The sequence below is a fragment of the Symphalangus syndactylus genome, chromosome 15 (genome assembly GCF_028878055.3).
Source record: "Symphalangus syndactylus isolate Jambi chromosome 15, NHGRI_mSymSyn1-v2.1_pri, whole genome shotgun sequence".
In the NCBI taxonomy this organism is placed as follows: Eukaryota; Metazoa; Chordata; class Mammalia; order Primates; family Hylobatidae; genus Symphalangus; species Symphalangus syndactylus.
In genome coordinates, this window is record NC_072437.2 from 19,716,368 (window position 1) to 19,734,064 (window position 17,697).

At 44.0% G+C, this 17,697-nt stretch overlaps 1 protein-coding gene across 3 annotated transcripts in view; it reads left to right on the forward strand.

Moving 5' to 3' along the window:
- The first annotated feature begins 4,865 nt into the window (after positions 1-4,865).
- The window catches only part of GGACT (gamma-glutamylamine cyclotransferase), a 61,109-nt gene continuing 48,277 nt past the window's right edge, over positions 4,866-17,697 (forward strand). The window contains exons 1-2 of one of the 3 annotated variants that reach the window (XM_055244200.2): positions 4,866-4,992; positions 12,121-12,292. The gene's annotated coding sequence lies outside the window, so the exon portion shown is untranslated. Of the gene's footprint in view, positions 4,993-7,315; positions 7,430-7,635; positions 9,472-12,120; positions 12,293-17,697 lie in introns of those variants that run through there. The other 2 variants (XM_055244199.2, XM_055244198.2) reach the window with 2 other exon arrangements.

A 17,697-nucleotide genomic window follows, 5' to 3' on the forward strand; every position in this document is an offset into this window, starting at 1 on the left:
TAATAGAGCAAGTCACTTAATCTTTCAGCACCTTGGCTTCCTTGTCTGTAAAATGGGGAATATAACTTTTTCACAATTATTGAGATGTTTACATGAGAAAAGACATATAGAGTCCTGGACCAGAGCTTGGTATATCAAAATATTCTATAAATAACTGAAGGGGGGAAAACCCTTCACTTTTCTTGTTTCTATCCTATAATTACATCACCCAGAAATAATTTCAGATTTATATATTGATTTTTTTGGGGGGGGTAGACAGGATCTCGCTCTGTCACTCAGGCTGGAATGCAGTGGTGCAATCTCAGCCCACTGCAGCCTCAACCTCCTGGGCTCAAGCAATCTTCTTGCCTCAGCCTCCTGAGTAGCTGGGACCACAGGCATGGGCCATCATGCTGGGTTAATATTTTTTTTTTTTTTTTTTTTTTTTTTTTTTTTTTTTTTAGTAGAGACAAGTTCTCCCTATGTTGCCCAGGCTGGTCTTGAACTCCTGCTTCAGCCTCCCCTCAAAGTGCTGGCATTATAGGCGTGAATCACCACACCTGGGCAATCACGTATTTTCTGACTAGTTCAAGTACTTTTAATCAGTTACATTGTTTATCAAAACTGCCTGAGTGTCCTACATTTCTAATCATTTATTTTTAAATATGTGGCATTTCCCAAAGACCAATAAAGCTTTTTTCTTCCCACTTGTGATGTGTTTGAGAAAATGTTTTCTCTCTTGATTTAAATTCTACTTTTATCCATCTTGTAAAAACAATTTTGTCTCAGCAGTTAAATTTTGATAGCATTAATTATGATGGCTAGACTTGAGATTTGTCTCGAAGAATATCAAAACTGCTCATTTCTAGAACTTTCTGATAAAGCATACAGATGACAGCTTTCACAGTACCGGCCTAGGAAACTGCAGACCTCAGCAAAGAAGGTGACAGGGTAGAAAAAGCATGGGAACAGGTGTGTGAGAGCTGTGCTAGGGTTAACTTCACTGGCATGTGTCTTTTATTTTTAAGTTCCAGCAATCCAATTAGATACAAACAACTCCAATCCTTCCGTTAGTTACTTGGAACCTGGGATGAATCTGTTAATTACTCCATGCCTCAGGTGCTTCTGATAAAAATAATGGTAGTGACACAGGATTTTCTTCTCAGTCATTTTGCAAGATGCAACACCCCACCCAGGCCTCACCCAACCGCACTACCTGCTGCAGGACACAGCCTGCCCACTCAGCCTGCCCGGGCCCGGTCAAGCTTATGCACTGATTCCCCAGTTCTTGTCTTACACCCAAGAAGAATGAGGATGCACAGACAAAGCATGAGCAAGGCGGGGTTATTGAATGATGAAACAGCTTTCATGGAGAGGGGACACCGGGGTGGTCCGCCTACCCAAAGGTAGGAAAGTTCCCCTAATATGGCTGAGTCTGGGGCTTTTTATGGGCTCAGAATGGAGAAGGGGCAGGCTATAGGTAGTATTGGAAAAGGCAACATTTGATTAGTTAAAAAGCATAATTCAGAAAGAGTCAATTGGGAAAGGGTGGGCAAACAGGAACAGAAGTTCTCACTCTGGGTTGCAGACTTCATCGGGGACCGGCAATCTGGTCTTTCAGCTTTCAGGCTGTTTTTGGCCTGAAGGTGGCGTTTCACTGGGGACCTGCCCTATCTGCCTAGGCATTTGGCTGCCTCCTCTCACTATCAGTAGTTGTCCTTGCTTTGGTTAATTTCTCCTCTATGAAATAAGATTGGACTAACCCAGGAGACTTCAAAAATACCTAGATGCTTAATCCTTTTTTAAAAAAACATGAACTCTTATAGAGAAGTCCAATGGAAGAAGTTATAAAGGTGAGCTGCTTTGCATGCTTATGCAAATGCTCATCAAAATCTGTTGTGAAATGCCATAATGTTTGAAATGCTAACACCCGCATGAAAATAAAGTATTTTGAAGGTTTCTAGTCTTGATATGGCCTGATAAGTTAAAAAAGTATCTCAGACTGAAAAAGTAAACTTCTGCCCCCTGCCATCCATCAGGCTGAGATAAAGATACAGACAGCAGCAGAGGGAGCGGGAAACACATCCTCCAAGGACACACTGATGTCATATCAGGTCAAATAACCCCCGTCTTTGGGTGCTTGCTGCTTTCTTACTGAGAGGCCTCCTTCTGGAAAAGCATAGACTATCCGAAGCTTTGCTGTTTGAAATCATCAGGACGGACCATCTCAACTTGCCTGGGGGATTCAAGTCTCCTTGAAACAAACAAGCAGCCTCTATTTCCAACCTTGGTGCAGAACTTCCCTTAAACGGTTTCTGGGTGTGCCAGTCTGCATCTGTATTAACTCTGTAGTCTCCAAGGACATAGACCTCCAGACCTGATGTTGCCCTGTACTCACAGCTCTGTCTGCCTTGAACCTGTCAAAACACTCTTTAAATTTCACCTACATGCCACCCCTCCCATAAGTCTTCAAACTTTACCTTTGGTGAGGCATCCCAGGATTCCTCTGGCCTCAGTCTTCTCTCCTTGCAATGAGCCAATAAATCTCACTTTATCCAACTACAGTTTTGCACCTGGTGGTCTTTGATTGGGCTCAGACAGGCCACGTGCCAATCAAAGCAGAAGAAATTCTCCCCGGTCTTTACTATTTCATGCAAGAATAAGGATCAAATGGATCATGTGTGTGAAAGTGCTTCACTGAGAGAACTACATGTATAGGGTTATTTACTGGAACTAATAATTTTAACAAAGAGGTTCAAATATAAATGATTAGTCCTGATATTATACATTTCAGGGTATGTTACCCAGCTTCCCCATTTAAACCTCATGTTAAGAGCATGGGTTTTTGGCTCAGCTGCGTGTGAGTTCAAGCCGTTGCACTCTTATTTACAGTGTATCTTTGAGTGAGTTATTTTACCTCCCAGAGCCATTTCACAGGTAGAATGGGGATAATAATACCTGGTTCATACTATTGTTCAAAGGATGACACGAGAAGAATCATGTTGTGCCTGGCATATGAAGCCCACTCAATATGCATTCATTCCCCACATTGACCACTCAAAGGGAACCAAGCTACATTTCATTTTGTAACGTCTACATTTCTAGACACCAGATTAGCATTCTTTCCTTTTAAAAGTTACTGTTTGAATAGCAGGGCCCAGTGACTTGATTGGCCACAAGGTGATAGGGTTAGAGATGGCTTCGCTTTGAGCATGGTGGATAGTATATTTGGCAGGTCAGATTACTTCTGAGAATTCTTATTCTCCTATTCATGATTAGGGATTTATTCAACAAAGCTAAGGAAATAATCTCATATAGTGCTTTGTTCCAGTCTTTGCTTGTTGTTCCTGAAATTACAGAAGATGGCAAGAATAGTATAAACCATCTCAACTGCAATTGCTTGGAAAATTTCATACACTTTTTAAAAAAGATACTGCATATCTTTTGTGGAGAAAAGGTCAATGCCTTATTCACAAAAACCTGCCAGCAACCCACATCATCTTTAAAACATTAATTCTAGAAATACTAGGATTGAATTCAATGTGAGTGAACTTAGCTTCGTGAGGTTGGTTTTCTCTGCTCGTTAATTTGTCATGGAAATTGTTTAGCAGTGAGACGTGTTGTAACAGGTAAAATAATCACACAGAAAGAAATAATAATCCTGCTGTTTTCAAATTTAACAACAACTTTTTAGAGCCGGGTTTAAAAGTGGAATTAAGGAATTCAATGGTTTGCAGAATATACCCTATTTGCTGTCTTTTGCACACACATTTTCTAAATTAGCCTAATAGTCCTATGCTGAAATTTGAAAGTGTTCTTGTTAAGTTCATACTGATTTACATAGGGAAATGATCAGAAAGTAAACCTCACGGCATGAGGTGCTTGAAACATACACACAAAGCATGAAGGTCTGTGCTCGTGAAACTGGGTTCAGTAGGGAGACAGTTACAGAAAGGAGAGGAAGGTGTTGAAACAGAGAGCAAGAAACACAGTTTGCAGGGTGGGCAAACTTTCTGTAAAAGAGAAGATGTTAAGTATTTTAGGCTTTACAGGCCATATGGTCTCAGTGGCAGCTACTCAATGCTGCTGCTGTCCTGTGAAAGCAGTCACAGACAGTGTCAACAAACAAAATTTTATATACAGACACTGAAACTTAAATCTCATGAACTATTATGATTATTTTTTCCAAGTATTTAAAAATGTACAACTCATTATTAGTTTGAAGGCCACAGACAACCGGGTTGGATTTAGTTTTAGGCCCAAAGATGATTATTGAATGGTTTACTGGAATAATTTGGTAATATTTCAGTAGATTTTATGGTGTTATTCAGTTGGACTTCAAGCTCCTTATATAGCCCCTCCTTTCGGTTGTTTATTTCACATTATAACTAGAGTTTCAAGAGACACAGGGGATATCTTCCTCTCTATTGGACGGTACTTGCAATGCTGGAGGCATGCAGGAGAGAGAACACCCAGAGGAGGCTGGCCTCGTTTGCATAATATTAAGTAGCAATGTATTTAGTTAAATAGGAATATAAATTAGACATCTATTACACCCAGGTCTGGAAAACAGAGCTCAGCAATTACCTGCTCTGATTTAGGCAATACAAATGCCAAACTGGTTAATTCTGGTTAAAGACAATTTGCTGGTTTAAATCCTTGGAGTTGATAAGGAAGATGTTTGCTGAGCTTTGAACAGGTGCTGATATGATTTGGGTCTGTGTCCCCACCTGGATCTCATGCTGAATTGTAATCCTGGGTGTCAGGGAGGGGCCTGGTGGGAAGTGATTGAATCATGGGGGCGGATTTCCCCCAGCTGTTCTCGTGATAGTGAGTGAGTTCTCCCAAGATCTGGCCGTTTAAAACTGTGTGGCACCTCCTCCTTTACTCTCTCTTTCTCCTTCTCTGGCCGTTTAAGAATTTAAGATGTGACTCTTTCCTCTTCACCTTCTGCCATAATCGTAAGTTTCCTGAGGCTTCCCCAGCCATGCTTCCTGTACAGCCTGTGGAATTGTGAGTCAATTAAACTTATTTTCTTTATAAATTACCAAGTCTCAGGTAGCTCTTTATAGCAATGCAAGAACAGACTAATACAGGTGCATAGTGATTTGCTGACTGCATGACCCTAAGCCTAGAGGATGTGGGAGTTTGTAAAAAGGCAGAGCAAAGGGGCCAGAATGAACAAAGCTGAACCCTTTGCAGTGAAAGACTCAATTGTACCATTTGGACGCAACCAAACAGACTTGGTGAGTCAACCCAGTTCCTAAAAGCCACCAGGGCAGTTGCTTGCCAAGGGATCCTGAGTAACTGACCAACCCTGAACTGACAAGCCCAGGACCTGCCTAGACTGACCAGTCTGTTTCATTGAGACGCTTTGTGAGTTTTATCTCTATGAGACCCTCGCTTTGCTGTGGAGCTGTCTTCACAGTGACAGCACCCTGGCATGTGTCCATACACAAGAAAATCCTCACTTAGCACCCTCTGTCCACCTGCAGAATCTTAGACCCTACTCCTGGTTAGATGAACCAGAATCTACAATTTTAAACAAGATCCTGGGTTGACGCCCGTGCACATTAAAGTTTGAGAAGCACCGAGGTACATCCTCAAAAGACGATGGTTCTCAAACTTGAACTGGCATCACTCATTAAAATGTCCATCTCTGGGCCCCACCCTCAGACTTGCTGACAGTGAGTTGACCCCCAGAGTCAGGACACCTCCGGTGTGGCTGGAGATTGTGCATTTCTAAATACCCAGGTGCTGCCGATGCTGCTGGACTGGGACCACATTTCAAAAACTGCTCTTCAAACTGTGAGTTGTTTTCCAAGAAGTTAAACTGAAGGCTTCATGCCACAGAGCCTATTCTATGTTAGATTGGGCTTTCCCAGCCTTACCTGGTGATAGATGCAACTTAACACTTGTCTTGACCGGGTGCTGTGGCTCATACCTGTAATCCCATCGCTTTGGGAGGCCAAGGCGGGTGGATTGCCTCAGCTCAGGGGTTCAAGACCAGCCTGGGCAACATGGTGAAATCCTGTCTCTATCAAAAATACAAAAAACTAGCTGGGCATGGTGGTGCATGCCTGTGGTCCCAGCTACTCAGGAGGCTGAGGTGGGGGGGGATCACTCGAGCCTGGGAAACAGAGGTTGCAATGAGCCGATAACATGCTACTGTACTCCAACCTAGGTGACAGAGTGAGAACCCGTCTCAAAACAAAAAATTCGTGTTGTCCGTCATCTTTAATTTTCCTTTATCAGAAGAGTTATTTATCTGTTTGCCTCATTTTCCTTTGCCAACATGATTTTCCTCCCTCAAAAAAGAAATGAAAGTGGAATCATTCTTTCGCTTCAAAAAGTTATGATTACTGCTCTCTTTAAAAATATTAATGAGCTAGACAAGTTTTTTAAATACATTTCAATTTAATCATGAAGTGTCCAAGACAAGAAAAAACTCTGTGAAAGCTAACGACTTATGTACCTGATGGTTTAGATTTCTTTTGGAATTGTACATCTGTTCAAAATACACATCTGCATTGTTGGAAATGTTTGGATAAAAACCAGTTTATATAAAGGTTTCAATCAGTCCACATCCATGAGAAAGTAGAAAGGGCAGGAAATAATTAAGGGGGATTATTGCTAATCTGATAAACACAGATTTGTGTCTTTCGGAGAGACAGAAGTGTCACTCTCTCCATATCTGTACCATTCCTACCACCTGGCCCCCAAGTGGCATTGCTTCAACCCAATGTCCCTAGAGAAAATTTTCTCTTCCGATTTTGGTTCTCAGTCCTATAATTTCTGGGGCTTAAATTAGTCCTGGAGCTAGGGAAGAGGTGATGTCATCCTTTCATTGTCTCCGACCACAGTTTCATTTTAAGAGTATCGGTAAACAAGAGGGCAGTGTGACTAGATTGACGGTCTGGACTCAGTATCAGGGATGTGTGCATGCTCAGCTGGGGGGCCTTGGTGATGTGTGATGTGATAGATACACACATGGTTGGCATCCCCAGGTGTGTTGAGCTTGGGTTCATTTGTGTGTGCGTGTGTGTCCATTTGATGTGGCGTGTCCCCAAGCTTGTGGAGTCGTCTGTGAGTCTGTTTTGTGGGGTGTGGCCCAGGTGTGTCTGGGTCTACCATGCAGTCGGGGCTTGAGCCTGAGTGCCCAGGTGTGTTAGGGTGGATGTGACTTCTGTGGGGCGTCCCCAGGTGTGTGAAGCTGGTTGCGCTGTGTCTGCGGGGGGGCCTCTCCGGCGGGCATCGGCGTGGGTGGGTCTGGCTGTTAGGCGGCCCGTTGTGCGAGCGGCCAGGTGTGTGGGAGGGCGCTGCAGGGGCGGGCGGCCGGCCTCGCGTTCCGCCTGCAGGGGGCGCCGCCGGGGGCGGCCTGGGAGCAGAGGAGCGGGCCCAGCCCTGCATTTCCGGACCGGCCCTCCCGGACGGCCCTGGCTGCCGGCAGGTGAGGCGGTGAGCGCGGGCGGGGGGTCGGGGCTGCGTCTGCTCCGCCCCCACGCGGGGTGTCCTAGCGCCCGCGGGACCTCGGGGCGTCGCTCCCTGCGCGGCGTCCGGGCCGAGGCCGCAGCACCCGCCGTCCCCGCGGGCGAGGGGGGAGGCCTGGGGCGCCGCCGGCGAGGCCAGCCGGAGGGAGGGGACGGTGGACCCCGAAACGCGTCCTCCATTGCCCCGCGCAGGGGCCACGGGCGCGATTGCCAGAACTGGCAGAGGGCTGCAAAAGCCAGGAACCGCCTCACGCACGGGCGTTGCTTCCCTGTAAAGGAAACGTGACAGCCCACACGCTGGCTTTCAGAGGACCTCAGCTGAACCAGGCTAACACTTCTCAGAAACTGTTTTTAATTTTAAAGATTTCCTGTTTGTAAGGAGACTACAAGCTGCAAAAGAAATCTAAAAACGTCTCCTGGCACTTGTGAATTTCTGATCTAAGGTTTCTTTGGAGCCATTAGTGAAACTTCTGAAATTTTGAAGAAATTTACTGCCTTGATTATTAATTATGGTCATCATTGCTATTTTACTCTGTGGGCCAAGGACAACACCACAAGCTCAAAGGCAGACTTAGGTGTTTTTTGAACACAGCTTCTTAACTCCACGCTTAGTTGATTTAATATTTAAGTGATAAGAAAATGCAGTCGATTTCTAGCCCTTTTTGTTGTTTGGGATGGAGTCTTGCCCTGTTGCCCAGGCTGGAGTTCAGTGGCGCGATCTCGGCTCACTGCGACCTCTGCCTCCCAGGTTCAAGCGATTCTGCTGCCTCAGTCTCCCGAGTAGCTGGGATTACAGGCGCCTGCTATCACACCCAGCTTATTTTTGTGTTTTTAGTAGAGACAGGATTTCACCATGTTGGCTAGGCTGGTCTCGAACTCCTGACCCCGTGATCCACCCGCCTTGGCCTCCCAAAATGTTGGGATTACAGGCGTGAGCCACTGCACCCGGGATTTGTGGCCTTTTTTAAAAGCAAGTTATTCATTTTGCTAAATGTCCCAGGAGAAATTATTAATGAAAAACTGAAAGTGACCTATTTAAAGTGTAGGTCTTACACACACGTAGGTGTCCTTATGTACATTTACCTGTAAATGAAGACTTTTCCCTGGCCTCATTCGATTTATTGAAATACTCAGATGAGGAGCACCTGCAGTTTGCCCATATTTTCCCAAAATGCCTTGTTTTCCTGAAACTATTCCCAGAAGAAGCCAGACTTCCCTGAATAAGCAGACCACTGTACTCTAGCAGAGATTCATATTGTAAAAGCTGAGTTTGCAAAGTTAAATTAATTTATAATTGGTGGATTTTTGTATGGAAATACTTTGGGCTAGTTGACTTTACTAACCAGGCCCTAACTACTAGTTAGGAGAGGGTGGTTGTTTGTGGTGATCTGGATAGTAGGTAGCAGAATAGAAGAGGGATTTTAAAATGATCTGTTCGTTCTTCTGTTTACTAGTAAGATTTCCAATCTGTGTCCATTCTTGAAGTGAAGTCATTGGGAGGCTTTGTATCCACCTCGAGCCAGGGCCCTTACCAGGGATTAGGGCACCGGCAGGCTGGTGTGGAAGTGTAGTGCAGCCATGCTTGAAGAGGGGACAGGACCAAAGGAAAGGTGACAGTAAGAGGACAAAAACACGAAATATTCGCAGCCCTCTTTAGAACATCCTCCATCTAGGCAAAATCTATTAGGAATTTTAAGAGGCCTCAATTAAACATGACTGCCCATTGTCCTGCTGAACAGGAATTCATTCTTCAGTTGAAGCTCTATTGTCAGTAAAACTACTCAGGATAAGGCAGCCGTGTTTAGGCCATGAGGACCTGCCCCCAGACTGCGGAGCTTGCTCTGTAAAAGGCGTCGTGATACCCCCTCAAATGGATTTACAGAAAAGACTCAGCTATTGGAAGTCTCTGGGATTGTATGGCATCATGAGGTAACAGACCTGGTAAATAGCTAGAACGTAGAGAAGAATGAAACCAGAGGCAATGTGTTGTTGGAACTGAGAGGTGAGTGCTCACTGGAGGGCCAGGAGAAGGTCACAGTTGGGGAGACCTTAAGCAGAGAACAGATTTTTATAGGCAGAGGAATGGAAAGGGTGGCCGACACCATGAGCAAAAATAAGAAGCTGAAAATGACAGTGTGTTCAGAGAAAGGTGAACGACTGGCTTGCTGAGGCTGGACTCTGCGTGAGGAGGGGTGGGGTCGGGGGTGGGGGTGCCTGGAAAGCAAGGCTCTTCAGTGATAACCTCTACTTTTTGATCAAGGTTCTGATTTTTTTTTTTTTTTTTTTTTTGCTTGTTGGGAAAATTTTAAGCAAACGTAAAACCACAGCAAAGTAGTAGAATGAATTTCCATTATCCATCAAATGGACTTCACAAGTCTCATTTGGCTATATCCACTTCATCTTTTTTTTTTTTCTTTTTTTGGTTGTGGCTGAAGCAGTTTAAAGCAGTTTATTCCAGACAACATAACATTTCACCCCTAAATTGTTCTAGTATGCTTCTCCAGAGAAAGGGCATTTGCTCGTGTAACCATAATACAATTATCACCTCCTGATGAAATTGACAATAATTCCTTAACATTTTCTAAAACCTAGTCCATGATCAGATTTCCCTGATCACCTCAAAAATGAACTTTTTACTGTTGGTTTGTTTGAATCCAAATCCAGACAAGAATTTGTTGACTATGTGTTATCATTTTATTTTATTTTTTGAGACAGGATCCAGCTCTGTTGAGATCATGGCTCATTGTAACCTCGAACTCCTGGATTCAAGCCATCCTCCCACCTCAGCCTCCTGAGTAGTTGGGATTACAGGCATGTGCCACGAGGCCCAGCAATTTTTTTTCCCCCGGTAGAGACAGGTATTGCCCAGGCTGGTCTTTTTTTTTTTCTTCCCGAGACGGAGTCTCACTCACTCTTGTCACCCAGGCTAGGGTGCAGTGGCACTATCTTGGCTCACTGCAACCTCCGCCTCCTGGGTTCAAGCGATACTCGTGCCTCAGCCTCCCAAGTAGCTGGGATTACAGGTGCATGCCACCACGCCCAGCTCATTTTTTGTATTTGTAGTAGAGATGGGGTTTCACCATGTTGGCCACACTGGTCTCGAAATGAACTCAAGTGATCCACCTGCCTCTGCCTCCCAAAGTGCTGAGATTACAGCCGTGAGCCATCATGCTCAGCTGTTGTCTCTTTCAATCCAGGGCAGGGGTGGCAAATTTCTCTGTGAAGGGCCAGATACCAGCTCTTTCAGGCTTTGCAGGCCCTATGGTCTCTGCCACAACTGCTCAGCTCTGCCATCGGCATGCAGAAGTAGCCGGGGGTGATAGTAAATGAATAAGCATGGCTGTGTTCCAATAATACTTAATTTCCAAAGCTTTTGTGTTTTAAAATCCACCCACAGGCTGGACTTACCCGCAGGCTGTGGTTCGCTGACCCAGGTCTAGAGCAGCCTTGGCGGGTTTCCTCAATACCAATGACTGTCAGTGTTACTTGGTTGATTGCCTGTAGGGTGCCTCACATTCTGGATCTGTTGGGCTGCTTTTCGTGGAGTATGGTTTGGCTTGCTCCTCTATCCCCTGTATTTCCTGTAAACTAGAAGTTAGATCTAGAGGCTTAATTAGGTTCGTGCTTGCCATTTTTGGCAAGTCTACTTCAGAAGTGGTTTGGCTTTTTTTAAATCTAAATTTATCTGACTTTAAAGACTTGGAAACTCTCATCAAAGAAGCTCAACATTACCAAAATAGGAGCTCAGCATTACTAAAATCGGCTTTGCCTGATGGCTGAGAAGACACTTTTTTCTTTTTACTTTTCTTATTTGTAGGAGAGTATATAGAGCTGTTATTTCTCAAATAGTTCTTTTTTTATAGTTAATTTTAGTGGGTACCTAGTAGTAGGTGTATATGAGATACAATGTGTAATAATAAACCCTCATTACAGGGTATATGAGATACAATGTGTAATAATCACATCAGGGTAAATGGGGTATCCATCACCTCAAGCATTTATCTTTTGTGTTACAGTCTAATGATACTCTTAGTTATTTTTAAATGTACAGTTACATTATTACTGACTATAGTCACCCTGTTGTGCTATCAAATACTAGATCTTATTCCTGCTTTCTGTGTGTTTGTACCCATTAACCATCTCTACTTTCCCCCACCCCCCCTACTACCCTTCCTAGCCTCTGGTAACCATCATTCTGATCTCTATCTCAGTGAGTTCAATTGTTTTAAGTTTTGGCTCCCACAAATGAGTAAGAACATGCAGTTTGTCTTTCTGTGCCTGGGTTATTTCACGTCACATAATGACCTCCAGCTCAACCATATTGTTGCAAATGACAGGATTTCCTTTTTAATGGCTGAATAGTACTCCATTAAGTATATGTACCACATTTTGTCAAGGAGGTCTTGAGAACTTTGAACCCTTTCTCTAGGTCACTGGGAAGGTTCCTCTATTCAAGGCATTCTTTGGCCCCTCAAGCATGTGGACTGCATTTTTGCACTGAATATAAATATATTCCTTCCTTGGGTATGTGCCCAGGGTCTGAGATTGACTTCTAATGGGAGTTAGGTCATTTATGTTTGTTTTTAAGCCCCTTATCACTTAGATGTTTAACTTTCTTCAGTTGACTTCCTCTTATCTCGCCTCCCAACAGGACTGAAAACTGGGTATTTGGTCCCCATGGACTTTCTGGTCACCCTGTGAGGTGGACTTACTTTTTCTTGAGTGTTGTGGAAGGACTCTGAAGTCAGAAGTTTTTAAGACTCTCAGGCTTACTGTGGATCTGGATTCTAAGGCAACACTTCCTTGAAGAAACAAGCTTACAGGTGAGAACTGTTAGCCTCCGTTCTAGAGTGTTCATTGCTCAAATTCTAGAGCACCACAAGAAGTATGCTGACAGTGCCAGTTGGAAGCCCTTGTCTCTTTGTCATTTAAGAATAGTAGTGGTGGGGGGCCAGGTACGGTGGCTTGTACTGTAATTCCAGCACTTTAGGAGGCTGAGGCAGGAGGATTGTTTGATCCCAGGAGATTGAGCCTGCAGTGAGCTGTGATTACACTGATTATGCCACTGTGCTCCAGCCTGGGCAACAGAGTGAGACCCTGTCTCAAAAAATTAAAGGAGGAGGGAAAGGGAAGGAAAGAATAGTAGAGAAACTGTATGTTCATTTCTGCCTCTGTTTTTCTCTGGGGTTATCTTTTGATTTATAAGAATTACTTATACATTGAGAATACTAATCTTTTGTCATGCATACTATAACTATTTCCACCCTATTTTTTGTGCTTTGTGTAATACAATCTCTAGGCTTTGCAAAAAATTTTAATTTTATGTAGTTAAAAATATCGATCTCCCCTTTACAGTGTCTTTGTTTTGTGTTTTGCTTAGAAAGACCTGCCCATTTTAAGGTTTCTTTTTAAAATTCATGTTAACATAGATAAATGAAAATGTAATGAGAGCTGGGAACATGTGATTCTGAAAAAGACTATTGAAGGGGGAGTATTTCCAGACAGTATAATACCAAACTAATGTTGGCATTAAGATTGGCTGTATGTTGCTAAGTGTTGAAGTTGGGAGATGAGTATTTGAGAGTTCCTTCTATCATTACCCTAGTTTTGTACATATTTTACTTTCCATAACAGAGTTTTTTTTTTACCAAGAAAAAAATAGCAGGGGGAAATTATATCTTTGTCCTATTCATTCATATTCAGCAGCTATTTATTAAGCCATTCTGAATACTGGAGGGTATCATGTTAATAAATGAAAAACGTGTTGGAATTTCTATTATGTGGGAGACAAATATTAGCATCATGGTTAAGGGCACCAACTTCTGTGTCAGACCACCTGGCTTCTCATCCTGGCACTGCCACTTACTGGCTGGGTGATTTTTGGACTTTTTAATTAGAAAGATGTGTATAATAACAGCTGTCTGGAGGCTCTAGGGAGAATCTGTTTTCTTGCTTTTTGCCACTGCTAGAGGCCACCTGCATTCCTTGGCTTATTGGCCCTTTCCTCCATATTCAAAGCTAACAACATTACCCTTCTCTGACCCTGCTTTTGTCGTCACATCTGTCTGATCTGATCCAGGACAGGTTTTCCAGTTTTAAGGATTCCTCATTTGATCAGATTGGGCCCACTTGGATAATCCAGATTAGTCTCTGCACCTCAAGGTCCTCACATCTGTGAAGTCCCTTTTGGCATAGGAGGTAACATATTCATAGGTTCCAGGGATTAGGATGTAAACATCTTTGGGTGGCCATTATTCTGCCAACCACAGATTTGAGGAGACAAAAGGTGAATGTGGCTGTGTCCTTGGCAGGGAGGAGATGAGACTGGAGAGGGAGCCAGGCAGAGAGGATTCTGTAGGTCATCATAAGTTTTGAAGTTCCTCCCAACAGTAAGAGGAAGTTATGGTCAGATTTATTGCCCCAAATCTGGAATCAGCTGTTTTTCCAAGGAGCCCTGGTTAGCTGTTTTAAAGTGAAAAATGGTACTTAAAGACCATAATCTGGCCTTAATAGGGTGCCCATTGCTGTTGGATTGGCAGTTGTTTTTAAGCCATTTCAACAGACAGAGACAGGGAAAAGCATTGTTAAAGATAAAATATTTCATGAGCACATACTGATAACATCCAAGTCTTTTCTGGACTACAGCGTTTTTGCTTAATGTCATAGAACTTATATCCATACCCCTTTCTTCCACTCCAGAAATCTCAGTTCACAACAACCCAGCATAATTTATTATTTGCTTTAGCCCTTACCTCACAAAGTCACTGCCACAGGGGTGTGGGGATTGGGAGGAAGACCATGGAGATAAAGTGTCATTTTTGCTATATCTTATCAAGTGTACATACCATCTACATGACTTCTCTCTTTTGCTGTTGACCTTGATTACCTGACTGAAATACTGATTGGCAGGTTTCCCCACTGTAAAGTCACGCTTTCCCCCTCCCTTCATACTGTGCTCTGAAAGGAAGTCACAGTGAGCAGCCTGCACTTCTGAAGGGAGGAGTTACATTTAGGCTTCATCTCCTTAAGGGGAAAGTGTCTACATATGTTATTTGGAATTCTTCCGTGCAGGATGTTTATCTGTTTTCTTGCATTTATTTACTCAGCCATTTATATCATTATGGACTCACAGATACTTATTTTATACTTTAGGTTCTACTCCAATACTCCTTATTTTGTTCTCCAATTGTTCCTGCTTTGGCCATTGGGAGCCTGTTCCATTGTCTCTTGTGTCCCTTCAACTTGTGCCATCATTGTGGGCTGGTGGGTTTGTTTATTTTTGAGCACTTCCTTGCTTTCCAATATTGCTAGATGCCCTAGATTTGTGTATTTCCTGCTCCAGTCTTAGGTTCGGCCATTTCTCTAGGGAACCCTGGTCCCCTCTGTTGGAGATGGTGTTAGAAACCACAAGCTGGATGCTGGTGTGCTCATTTCAACTACGGTGGCATTGCTTTTAGGTCCTCTCAGCTGATGGAGCAAGGAAATGTCTGTGTGTACTGACCTGTGTATATACACATATCAATAAATACTTCTGTATGGAATCATCTGTTTCTGTGAGTCCACACTGGTGTCTCCAGCCCTAATCCTTTACCCCATGGATCACTCTCGCCTTTTCCCTGCTGTCTCTCACCTCCCACTCCAACAGTGAGAAACCTGGCTCCCGTTGCCTGTGGCTCATTTGCCTACTTGTTCAGTACATATGTGTGTGTCACAGTGTTGGAACCACTGTGCCCTATGGGAACCACTGAATCAATGAGAGCCCGGTTTTTATTAATATACACAGTTCCTTTTGCCATTAGTCTTGTAACTGTGGACTGGGCCAACAGGTGAAACAGTTTCTTTGGGCAGGCTGAAATGAGAGCCTACTACCTTGAGAACATCTTACCAGTCAGATCTACAGGGTGCACATTCCATGGCTTCCCCCTGGCAGTTCTTCTGTCACTTGTGAGCCCTGGCTGTTTTACTCTGCCTAAGCCAAGGCAGCCTTTGCTATCCTGACTTGACACAGAAGAGTTACTTAGTAACTGTGTTCATCTGCTAGGGCTTCCGTAGCAAATTACCACAAACTGGAAAGCTTAAGACAACAAAAATTTATTCTCGGCTCACAGAATCCAAAACCAGAAATCAAGGTGCTGTCAGGGCTGCGCTCCCTCCAAAGGCTGTTTGGAAAGTCCTTCCCTACCTTTTTCAGCTTCTGGTGGCTCCAGGCGTTCCTCGGCAAGTGGCCGCACACCTCCCGGCTCTTCTCTGTCTTCACATGGCCCCCTCCTCAGTGTCTGTCTTCTCTTCTGTCCCTCATAAGGATATTTGCCATTGGATTCAGGGCCCATGTAGATTGCCCAGGATGATCTCATCTCAGCTTCCCTAATTAATCATATGTGCAAAGTCCCTTTGCCGTGCGAGGTGCCATAGTCAAAGGTTCCAGGGATTAGGGCATGGACATGTTTGCGGGGGACCTTTGTTCTGTCAGCCTCACTTTGTGATGCAGCAGCCATCGCAGGATCAGAGCAGATCCCCAGGCATTTTTGGCAGAGTAAGACCAGGTGCCAATCTCTGAGGTGTGTTTCTGCTGCTCTTATACACCCAGGCAGACCCATCAGGTCTAGACCCAGCAGGCCCCTCTTTCCTCAGCGCTGAAGGGAGGAGGCTTTGGGCTGACAGGAGACATAGGTTCCACGCTTGAATTCCATCAGCAGAACGGTGCTCAGAACCTTCTTTGATTCACTCTGTAGGAGCGGAAAGGGGGTGATCCCTCTCCACCCCGTCATAAGGGTCATGGCTGACACCCCTGTAACAAAGATTAACAATAGAAAAGCAAAACATGTGTTTGATCATAGTTTTACATGACACAGGACTTTTCAGAATGAAGACCCAGAGACCCAGGGTGAACTCTCCAGATTTTGCTTAGATTTGAAGAAGCACAGACGGCCATGTGGAAATCCAACTGGAAAAAGGGGTGTGAGCTGTTGGAAATAGACCGAGTGGGGAAGCCCAGCAAGGCTTGTCTCCTCGGGTTCTTCTTGGCCTCTGTGTTGTAGCATTTCTTCCTTCCAGGAATAGGGCAGGACCCTCTGGAATGAGAGTCTCATTGTCCAAGGTCTTTATGGCCAGCTGTTACACCGAAAGGCATGGGGAAGGCTAGAGTAGTATTTTTAGGTTTCATGGCTGGCTTTGGGGAAAGGGGTTCTGGTTCCTGTCACCCGCATTGCGGAAGAGAAATTCTGGATCCTATGGTTTGCCTTGGGGGAGGATAAGAGGGGCAGGACACACGCAGGAGAAAGTTGGAGAGACTGGGCTGCTGAGCCCCACAACTCCTGGGCCCTCCTGTCCCCCCAGCTGCGGGCACTCCTGCCTGCGCACCCTGCAGGTGGTTTTGCTGCGGTTGCTCTTTTATTTGAATTTCATGTTATTTTGTCTTGCGTAATTAATTGTTTTTGCATACTAGCCTAAACACTGCTGGGCTGTGAGCTCTGATTGGGTGAGAACCATGCCTTCCTCATTAGGAGTCCACCATCATGCCTTCCACATAGTGGGCACCCAGTAAGAAAGAACTCACTTCCAGTTAGTCGAGAGTGTTTTTACAGAACTGATATTCTGAGTCAGGCCAGAGTAAATTAGAGTTAGGAAGAGTGTATGTGGGAATACTCCCCATATTATGCTGTGTTCCTGTCCATTTTTCAAATGACCACATTTACTTTTCAAGCTTTTGAGTGTTAATTACCTCTTCCTGCTGTTGTCATCGTACTTGGAAGTATGAAGCAGATAAGTTAATGAAAATTAATATTTTTACATCTCATGATGGTTTTATTAACTTACCAGCATTAAATGAGGTTTGAAAAGTGTTCTTTGAGCCATTATTGAAAATAATCATAACTGCCTGCTTTGAATTACTCTTCCTCCCCTGAATTGGTTTTCTGAAAAGTTAGATCCAGATTATAAAAGCCTAATAAAAACTCATAAGAGGAGATTAGTATATCTCATAAATGAACAAAGAATGGTTTGACGGCATTGCAGGGACATTTACAAAGTCTAAGTCATGGTTAATGTGGTAATTTTAGGAAGAATGTGAACAGCAAGATCTCTTACAACAGAAGTCAAGTAGACTCACAGGTAAGCCCACGGTACCAGAGTTCCGGGACTTAAGATCAGCCGGGATATAAATGAGTGTACTGACTATGGGAGCTTGCCAGAAGCTTGGTTACCTGCCTTTCACTGGGTTTCTCGAGCC